We start from the raw sequence: 11151 nt of genomic DNA, 5'->3' as shown, positions 1-11151 counted from the left end.
CAGAGGAAGAACCGGAGGAAGAAGAAGAGGGAGGAACCAAAGGAAGATAGAAGAAAGAAGACCCGAAGAAGATGGAAACAAGAAGACTTTAAATAAAGGAATTGTCAAAAACTGTCTCTTGTCATTTTTAACATTTTTGACACTTTTTTTGTGAAATGGTAGGCGGCCAGGATCTGGGGGTCCCCTTGTTAAAGGTGGCTTCCAGATTCCGATAAGCCCCCCGCCCGCCGACCCCCACAACCACCGGGCAAGGGTTGTGGGGATGAGGCCCTTATCCCCATCAACATGGGGACAAGGTGCTTTGGGGGGGGACCCCAAAGCACCCTCCCAATGTTGAGGGCATGTGGCCTGGTACGGTTCAGGAGGGGGGGCACTCTCTCGTCCCCCCTCTTTTCCTGCGGCCTGCCAGGTTGCGTGCTCGGATCTGGTCTGGTATGGATTTTTGAGGGGACCCCACGCCATTTTTTAAAAAAAATTTGGCGCGGGGTTCCCCTTAAAACCCATACCAGACCTGAAGGGTCTGGTATGGATTTTGAGGGGGACCCCCACGCCATTTTTTTTTTTTTAATTTTGGCGCGGGGTTCCCCTTAAAATCCATACCAGACCTGAAGGGCCTGGTATGGAATTTAGGGGGACCTCACGCCATTTTTTTTTTTAAATTTTGGTTCCCCTGTGGCGAAATCCCATGCCGTTTTATGTGTATTGTCGGGCCGGCAATGCAATAGCCGCGAGTAGTTTTAAATTACTTTTTTTCCTTTGAAATGTCATTTTGCTGTTAGACTGTTCTAAACACGGGAAACATGCGCTCCTTTACAGGCATACTATAGACACCCCCCAGGTACGAAATTTAGAGGAATATTACACTTTTATTGTTTCACTTTAAGCATTATTAAAATCACTGCTCCCGAAAAAACGGTCGTTTTTAAAACTTTTTTTTGCATTGATCCATGTCCCCTGGGGCAGGACCCAGGTCCTCCAACACTTTTTATGACAATACCATGCATATAAGCCTTTAAAATTAGCACTTTTGATTTCTCCCATAGACTTTTAAAGGGTGTTCTGCGGCTTTCGAACACCCCAAATTGTTCGCTGTTCAGCGAACTGGCGAACAGCCAATGTTCGAGTCAAACATGAGTTCTACTCGAACTCGCAGCTCATCCCTACTGGGGCATAGTAAACTGTGGTTTTTTTTGCCTCCATTTATAAATAAATGGGAAGCTCTTTAGAGAGCTATTCCTGTCCATTTATTCTGTGCAGCTAAGGCTGCAGAGAAAGGGACTGCCGAATTGGTCCTCAGTCCCTTTCTCTGTTTTAAAAGTGAGACAACATGGATCTGTCGGCGGTCACCAGCCCCACACTTACCCCATCTAGGTTGCGGGCAGCAGCTTCACCCTGCGTCTCCTCCTCCTGGGCTTCCCCTGTGTCTCCTCCCTCCTCAGGGGCCAATAGGATCGCTTCTCCTCTCGGCCAATCAGATGACGGGTCTCAGGACCAGCTTCCTGATTGACCAGGAGGAGAGTCAGGAAAGCAAAAGCGAATATTAATTCACTATTGTCACACAACTGGGTGGGCTTGGGACTTTTTTTAAGCCAAATAAATTCTCAGGCTCTAATCATGTGCTTCTAAAAAAAAAAAAAAAAAAAAAAAAAAACTCCATTGGAATCCATATGTCTGGAGCCCTGTATGTAGATTAGGGGCCGGGCGCATGGATTAGGGGGCCACCAGATGGGCCACCACTGGTTTAGACCCCTGATATTTCACCAAAGCCCCAAGTGTGTCACTGAGGGCCTGATTTATCTACACTGAGAGCACACTCACTGCATGCTCCCGACACAGAGACCAGACTGTCAAAGACAGCTGTCAATCCCCACTAATGATCAGTAACCAGCAGGACCAATCATGGGACCACTGTGTCAGCAATTCATAGTGGTCACATGGTTACTGATCCTACCTAACCACCAGGGGTGTTCAAACCATGATAAAGGGACGCTGAGGCTGGCCAGGAAGAGTTTAAAGTCACACATTCCTGCAACACACAAATATCACACTTTCCTTTTTCAGGCATGCGGCAATGCCATTAATTCTTAATGACATCCCAACACACCTTGCCGATACACAAAGTAAAATGCATTTCGGTGTGGAGCGAAAAAGGGTCATGGCTCTTCTGCGCGATCTTTGCACATAGGGCAGCCCTTTGAAATGAAAGATACTATCTATGATTAAGGTCTTCGTAGCCGGAAAGCGTTAGTGTTGCTTGTCTTATAAAACATTTTTATTAATAAAGAAGAAGAATATTTTCACTTTTACCTTGTTGCCAACTTTTCGTGTTTGAAATGAAAGGACTGTCCTAAATGCAATGCCCTTGCATAGGTGTGAACATTTTAATTTCAGTCCTATGCTAGCAATTTTTTTATGGCCATTTCTACATTAAAGCAGAACTTTAGGCAAAACGTATTATTAATATGGGGGAAGGTAAGCATACCTGTCAGGATTTTATTGCTTTCTCTGCCTCACGGAGGAGATTCCCTTATGCTTTTTGCCCAAGTGACAACATTATGACCAAGACAGGAAGTGAGAGGAAGTCTTCAAAGGGGACACAGACAGCAAAAAAAAACTGCTGGAGGAGGAAGGGTGGTGGGTAAGGAGTTATCCTTTTTTAATACTACTTAAAAGAAAACGTTTTTTTTTTTTTTAATTGGCATTGCATGTCTGTTACTTTAATTCCTATCCTAGTGTCACCTAAGCAGGAAGTTGGGGGAATCTCCACAATGGAAGCACAAACAGCAATTTGAAATCCAGAAGTCCTAATAAAACCTCAAATACAAACAAAAAGAATTCAGTGTGTGGATAAAATCATGATTTTTATTGACCACTCTTCATCCTCTATACTTTTTTGGTAAAATGTAGAGAAGGGACACCTCAGAAGCACCCAGCTAGCTCCACATTTTGATACGCTGGCTGTACTTCTCGCACGTGACACTAGGTGGCGGCATTGTCTAACAGATAATCACACCCAACGGTCAGCACGCAGACTGGTACGTACGTACACCTTGGACTTTTTGATAGGTTGGAGGTTTTGGCAGGACACCGCAAAAGACATTTCACATAAAGGATTCAGAACAAAACACGCTGACAGTCTGACATGCTGCACTAGCCATGACACCCCTAACTGTAACTATATTGTCACACGACTCACAGCCAGTACTCTGCTCATGCGTGAGAGCTTCTTCCGCCAGTCCATTGACGTCACCTCCTGGACGTCGGGATCTCTTGGTTGTGTGAACGTCGGGGGAGGACAGGAGGATGAATGGCGGTCAGTGCGCAGGCGCGGAGCGGTTCCAGTACCTGCAGGCTCTGGTCACAGAGTTCCAGGATACGGACAGTATAGGTGAGGGGGGGCTTGTCTGGTCCCGGGGCCCCTGAATGCTGCACACACTGACTGGGAGCCTGTGTATGAATGGTTACAGGGCCCATGCTGGCTGCTTTTATGTTATCACATCTTCACAAAAATTGTGTTAGGTTGATATAGTATAAGCCCTCGTTCACGGTTTCAAATCCAGTGGTGGCTGGTGGTATATCTTTTTTTTGGGGGGGGGCAACCCCAGTTGGTGGGGGGAACACCCGCCTCCTGCCCCCTCGTTGGTCGGCCCCGCACTTACCCCACTGCCTCTCCTCCCTGCGTCAACCAGATCTCCTCTCCGTTCGTCCAGTCGGGTGACGGGTCTCAGGACCTGCTTCCTGATTGGCCGGGAGCAGAATCAGGAAGACAATAGCGAATATTCATTCGCTATTGTCACACATGTGGGTATGCTCTGCACCCCTTTTTTGAAGCCTATTAGAGCCTTTGGTTCTAATCACATGCTTAAAAAAAACAAACCCCATTGCAATCCATATGTCTGGCTCGCCGCTTTTAGATTAGGGGGCCGGACTCATTTATAGGGACTTATGAATGTGTCCTGCATTACGGACCGCCACTGGTCAAATTGTAAGTCGCAGCCTATTGCCAGCAATGGCACTGTTCCAATTGGTGCCACACCGACTTTGCAAAAGTAGTTCCTGCGTTACTTTTGCCGATTTCAGGTGGGACTTCAATAAACATCTGTGCATGAAGCCGCACAGATGTCTTTCAAGTTGTACCCAAAGTCGCATGGACATGCTGCTTTGAAATTGTGCGGCTTCAGATGCAGTGGCAGCTGGTGGTATATTTTATGGCGAGCTAACCTGGTATCTTCCAGTCAGTTTGAACCCACAGCCCTTGCCCATCCCTCCTCTACTGAATAACATAGAAATGAGGAGGTTACGCCCACCCACAGGTCCATGATGTGCTAATCAGAAAATATGCTTGTGTTGGAACAACCTCACTACTACTTTACCTATGGAAGCCAAAACTAGAAACATTTGCGTTCTGTTTTGTTTTTGACCACATTTTATGCTGTATGTATATAAAGATTTATGTGAACGTACACATACATACTGCGCAAATGGACTGCTGCTTAGTGACTTCAGGGCCTACATGTAAAAATTAACAATGTATATGCAGTGCAGGTGCAGAATGACCTCAGTCTGCTCCACTGCCACTGATTACACGCTAATAATTTTATACCTGTCCATCTGTTTTTGAACGGGCTGAAAAAGTACCCCAGCAGACCTGCTAGGCTCTATATACGTGTGTGTCTAGCCCAGGGGCAGACTGACCATTGAGCCACTCGGGCACTGCCTGAGGGCCCTGGGCCACTAGGGGGCCCCATCAGGGTTGCCAGCCTCAGTAAAACCAGGGACAGTATGTATAAATCTGTGTTTTTTTTTTTTACATCTGTCTGTGTATACTGTGTGATTGTATACTGTGTGGCCCCATAATCTCTGATTGCCCGGGGGCCACATAATCTCCTATTGCCCGGGGGCCCCATGAGTTGTCAGTCCGCCCCTGGTCTAGTCTGTCATTGCACTGTGCGGGCTCAGCGGCCAGAGCTATCTGCACACAGCTGTCATTCCCAGATGCAGGAATCCACAGATTCTTGTCGCTAGGATTTGTAGCGTGTGTAAATTCCTGTGTGAAATAGAGCATTTTTTTCTAGTGCACCACATCTCACATCTGTGCTTTGGAGCACTAGTACACAGGTGCCATTGGGTGCTATATAAAATGAATGGGCCCACAATGCTGTGCGGTTCACGCATTTCTTTGAAGTGCAGTAACGCCTGGAAAAATGCACAGTACACAAGGTGTTAATCCAGCCTAAGCTCATCTGTTCACCAAACACAGCCACAAAGGCAAGATAATTCTTGTTGGGCAGTATATTAGTGCTCGGACAAACACACTTAAGCCTCGTACACATGATCGGATTTTCCGACAGGAAATGTGTGATGGCAGGCTGTTGGCGGAAAATCAGACCGTACGTATGCTCCATCGGACTATTGTTGGCGGATTTTCCACAGACAAATGTTGAATGGCAGGTTTGAAAATTTTCCATGGACAAATGTCTGTTGTCGGATTTTCCGAGCGTGTGTACACAAGTCCTTTGGACAAAAGTCCAAAGTACAAACACGCATGCTCGAAAGCAAGGACGAGCCAGAATTGGTTAGTCTTGTAAACTAGCGTTCGTAATGGAGACTTAACATTCGTGACGTGGCAAATTATGAAATCTCGAAATGCAGCGCACATTCTCTTCTTCTTTAATGGGATAATAATGAAGCTGCTTTGCTGGTGATACTGATGGAGTTATTACAAACACATTTTCAAAGGCTCTTTTTTTTTTTCTAGTGATATCAAGGATAATATTATTATGCTTTTTTTTCTTGGGCAAGTTACCACAGCACCATTATCCCGTAGAGTTTTATATCAAAGATACAACTATGTTGGTGTCCCTTGTCAATTTTACATTACATTGTATTTTTTTATATGTAAATGCCTACTCCCAAAATGTCATTTAAAGTAAAACACATAGCCAAGTATTATTCTACACAATTTTTTTATTGTGCATTAATAAAAGAAATAAAATTAGACATGCTATCTGCCATTAGAACTTAACCAAAAAGTGCATTCTATGCATCCAAAAATATAACAAATCAAATCATTATTATTCAACCAAAAAATAAAATAAAGGTCTCATGCATGTGTCCTGCTTCTTAATATAGGGGGTCAACAATGCCAAGAGTTGGTGAAAGCAGGGGTCCGTCATCCGGAGATAATTCCGAAAACATCTGGATTATTCTCCTGGAGCTCCCGCAGCAAAGGCATATGACATAATTGGTCCCGATTAATAAAACAACCAATTTTTGGTTCAAGAAATTCTCCTCCTCCTGTTTCTGGACTGGACTTGGGTCAAAGCAATAACTCCAAGGCAAATAATAAATTACATGTTATCTCCTCCGATTCCGCAACATGTCTGGTTGGCGAACGGCCAAAACGAACTGAAAAGCGCAAAATGAAAAGCGCAAATCAACACTCAAACTTCTACTAACACGAAATTAGCAGAAGGAGCCCAAAGGGTGGCACTAAAGAGCTGAAAAACCACATAGTACGTCACTACGTTCGTGTTTGTTGGCCAAAGTTCCTTGCCGCTTGTATGCAAAACAAAATCCAGGCACACGCCTTCGGACAAAAGTCTGAGGTTTTGTCTGCGGAAAATCCGATCGTGTGTACAAGGCTTTAGAACGAATTTTAATGGTTCAAAAATGTCAGGCAAAATGGTCAGCCCTCACGCATGTTTACTTCATCAAATCTGGCCCTCTTTGAAAAATGTTTGGACACCCCTGCTTTAAAGTAAGGATTGTGCAAACAAAAATTGGTAGCCTACCAATATTAGAATCTGCCATCCGGCTTTCATTCACTTAATTGGGATTTTGCATTCCCAGTCTATAGGGTTGTAAGATTGAAGGTCAGCTGCAGGTCACATTAATCTGGCAAAGAATTCCAAATGATCACAGAAGTGTCTCATATTAGTGGCTTCCACACAAGCCCATCAATACAGATCTTTTAGGGCTCATTCACACTAGAACATTGTGCGGGAAACTCATGTTTCATGTGCGTTTCTGCTGCGGTTGTCAATATATTCCTATCAAAACCCCAAACGCAGATCTGAAATGCAGTGCGTTTGCCTGCATCAGATTGCATGAATTGCAGTACCATATGATTTGGTGCACTGCGTTTTTGAAAAGTGCATGCACTACTTTTTGTGCAATCCAGTGCAATTTCAGCACATTCAGATTATTTCCAGGAACACAAACCACATCCCTGTGCACTTCAGGTGAACCGGCCCTAAAACTGAAGTAACCTCTGTTTTAAAAAAAAAAAAAAAAAAAAAAGGCTGACACTTTATGACAGAAGAGACTCAGTATGTCTCTTCTATCATAAATGCTTCTTACTTGCCAGCATTTTTTTTTTTATTTCTACACATGCACAGCTGAGTGTACAGTCTCAGCACCATCCTATGCCGAGATGTAGTAACTTGAAAGTGCGCACGTGTCATCCTGGCCTATCAAGATGGCTGAGGGCTCCAAACCTGGAAGAAGACTGAGTGAAGATGGAAATGCTGGTCACGAAAGGCACCACGAGCACTGTAGCGTAAGGGATTACTTTGCTAGGTAAATGTGCCACAATGTGCAAATATGCTGTGCAAACTTGCAGTGACTTAGATAGCAATAAAGTTTTAAGTGGCAAGGCAGCTAAAATGGAGGTGAATGGCAGCCTATAAGACTGGATCTCCGTTAGCATTTAAAGATAGCATTTAGCATAGTACACCATTCCGCCATTGTCAGAACGCTTTCCTGTTGACTCAAATTATGTTTAGGTCATGTCTGGTAATTGATTACATTGCGTCCCTCCAGGAACTCTTCTCTACACATGAGCACTGGAAGCTATGCTCCTCCTGCATTCTGCTCAGTTGTAGACTGCTTATTTTGGCCCTTTCATTGCTTGTCTTTTTATCTGTATGTATAGTGCAGGAAGGGCAGGCTCAATCCCAGTTTGGATGGAAGTTCTGCCTTTTAACCTACTTATTCCCTACATTTCGCCCTCAGAAGGTGAGACATGTAAGGTCAGGAGCTGACAGATCAGGCACTCTGAGACTTCAGGGTGACCTCTGCATTATTATATTCTGTTTTAGTTAAATATGCCAACTAAAGTTTCACTTCATATTTTTTTGAAGATCTCAACAACCATGGTTTAGTTACTTTTACTGTTTTGTCTGTTGCTTTGCAGTTCATATCTTCTATTTTTGTTCTACAGAAGCCAAAGAACAGGTCCTGGCAAACCTAGCAAACTTCTCCTATGACCCAAAGAACTTCTCTGACCTGCAGAAGCTGCAAGTTCCAGATTTGTTTCTGGACATGTTGACTGAAGACAATGAAAATCTGGTGGAGTTTGGAATAGGTACGTTTTGGTCCCAGGTACTATTTTAAAGCTGTGGGAAACTTGAAAATCTTCTCTTGCAGTGGGGCTGCATCCACACTGCAATGTTTAATGGTTCATTTAGTCTAGGGGAAGTAAACACCTTTATTTATTTGATCTGCCTCTGCCCTGGCAGACGGTGCTCACCCATGTTCTGGTGTTGGACTGTCCCTTGGCATCCTCACATCCAATGCAGGGCTGTGGTCCCTGCACGGGTCCCTGATGACATTAGAATCTGACACTGCTGGAGCTTGGATGAGAAGGGCGCTGAGGGGACCAGCCTGGCACCGCAGAGGATTAAGTAATTAAGACAAAAGAGGGGGTTTTGGGAACATAAATGAGACACATGATGCCATGCATCTCCATCCCTAAACTTGGTACATAGAGAGGGGTTTTGGGACTTTAGATGAGGTGTGTATGATGGGACTCAACAAGTGGAACAAGGTATTATGGATGTGTTTGTTGTCTAAAACACACAGCAATAACATGCAGCAGTGGATACATAGAGTATAGTAAACACATGGACAGCATATTGCAAACCATAAACATGTAAATATCAACTTGTACATAACATTGTTAAAAAGTAAACCGATTAAGTAAGTAAATCTTTTCTATGCCCCCTAGACCTAAATGAGGAATTAACCTTCAAAGTGTAGGCTGAGCCCCACTACAAAGGAGAACTTTTACATTTCCTGGAGTTTAAAACAACTTTGTGAGAGCAGCTATTTGTCCAAGCACTGTTTTAAACCTATATCCAGACTCATCAGCTCCCTGCCGTGATCAGTGCTAGAACTGCTGGCTGTCCAGTGCAAAACCCTGTAATTGAATTGATCAGTTCCTGGACTTGTGATTCTGCTACACGTAAATCACTCCATAGCAGGGCACTGCCACACAATGGGGTGAGATTTACTAAAACTAAAGAGTGTAAAATCAGGTGCAGCTCTGCATAGAAACCAATCAGCTTCCAGGTTATTTTGTCAAGGCTTAATTGAACAAGCTGAAGTTAGCAGCGGTTTGGCTACCATGCACAGCTACACCAGATTTTGTACTCTACAGTTTTAGTAAATCAACCCCAATGCTTCTGCACTGTTTTTAACCACTTGCCGACCAGCCGCTGTCATTATAATGCGGCAGGTCGTCACGTTCAAGCAAATCGCTGTATTTGTATGTCGGGCCTCTAAATAGCTCTAGCAAGCACGCGAGCCCGCTGCACGGCGGGGGACCCGATCCGCGCGGCCGTGATGTCCGCTGGCCAAGCGAGCCAGAACTAGTTAGGAACAGCTATCTGTCTCCTCCTCTAGTCAGTCCCATCCCCATACAATTAGAAACACACAGGAGGGAACACATTTAACCCCTTGATCGCCCCCTAGTGTTAACCTCTTCCCTACCAGTGACATTTACACAGTAATCAGTGCATTTTTATAGCACTGATCGCTGTATAAATGTCAATGGCCCCAAAAATGTGTCAAAGTGTTACTTTTAAAAAATAAATAATAAAATGCCATAAATCTGTTCATTATTTTATAGACGCTATAACTTTTGCGCAAACCAATCAATTTACGCTTATTGCGATTTTTACCACAAATATGTAGAATATATATTAGCCTAAACTGATGAAGAAATATATTTTTTCTTTATTTTTTTTGGGGATATTTATTACAGTAAAAAGTATATAAAATATTGTTTTTTTTTTCCAAATTGTCACTCTTTATTTGTTTATAGTGAAAAAAACAAAACATAGAGGTGATCAAATACCACCAAAAGAAAGCTCTATTTGTGGGAAAAAAAGGACGTCAGTTTTGTTTGGGTACAGCGTCCCACGAGCAATTGTCAGTTAAAGCGACGCAGTGCCGTATTGCAAAAAATTGGCCTGGTCATTAAGGGGGAAATTCTTCCGGTCCTTAAGTGGTTAAAGTGCCATCACAGCATTTCCTATCAGCCCAGCTACAACTTTTTTTTATAACCAATTGATATTTTTTGCTTTCCTTTTAAGGTGGCATCTGTAACCTGTGTCTGGACAAATCCATGAAGAATCACATATTGTCCTCGGGAGGTCTAAGCCTTATTATTAACTGTTTGTCCAGCTGCCGTGAAGAGTTCTTTCTGCCATAACAACACTCATGTACCTGTGTACAACTGCTTCTAGAGCTGAAATCATTACTCCTCCTGTTGTAGAGTGCATGGTCCGCTTCTCTTTGTCAGACAATCGTAGATTTAGCAATTTGGCTAAAATCTTTCTGGAGGATTACTGCACTGAACAGCAAGTGGAAGAAGCAAGGTCTCTGAGCCAACACACTGTGCTGGGAATACCCCTTCCCAAAGACTGACCCTGGGACTGAGATTTCATATAATGTGCAAGTAGTGCAAAACTTTTTATATATTTGAGTGTACAAAGAAAGCATATTGTAAATAATAAATTATCTGAATTTCTTAGGTGACACATTTTGTTTCACAAAAGACTTCAGCTTTTTACGGCTTTATAATTTAGGCTACATTGGACTCGCTCACAATACAGGAGGATCATGGGAACTGTTCCTGTTTCAAACACAGAACTATTGCATTGGTAACTACAAACTCCATGCAAATCCTATTATTTGGTTTCCATCATAAGTAGAAAAAAAGGGGTGTACCCTATTTTAGAATAGTGAGCAAAGCCAGGCAATCATTCTTTTAACCCTTTTACTTTTTTTCTTTTACTGCCAGAGCTGTTTTTGCGCGCGCGGCCTGAAGATTGCATAAACCCCCAAAACAGTTAATCTGGTTGA

General features: G+C 43.5%; 1 pseudogene; it reads left to right on the top strand.

Moving 5' to 3' along the window:
- The first annotated feature begins 3206 nt into the window (after positions 1 to 3206).
- LOC141113211 (armadillo repeat-containing protein 7-like) lies at positions 3207 to 10822 on the top strand (annotated as a pseudogene).
- Positions 10823 to 11151: the final 329 nt, after the last annotated feature.

Source organism: Aquarana catesbeiana, linkage group LG12 (assembly GCF_042186555.1).
Source record: "Aquarana catesbeiana isolate 2022-GZ linkage group LG12, ASM4218655v1, whole genome shotgun sequence".
NCBI lineage: Eukaryota > Metazoa > Chordata > Amphibia > Anura > Ranidae > Aquarana > Aquarana catesbeiana.
Note: the sequence above shows the minus strand (reverse complement) of the source record. Positions and strands in the feature narration are given on the sequence as shown.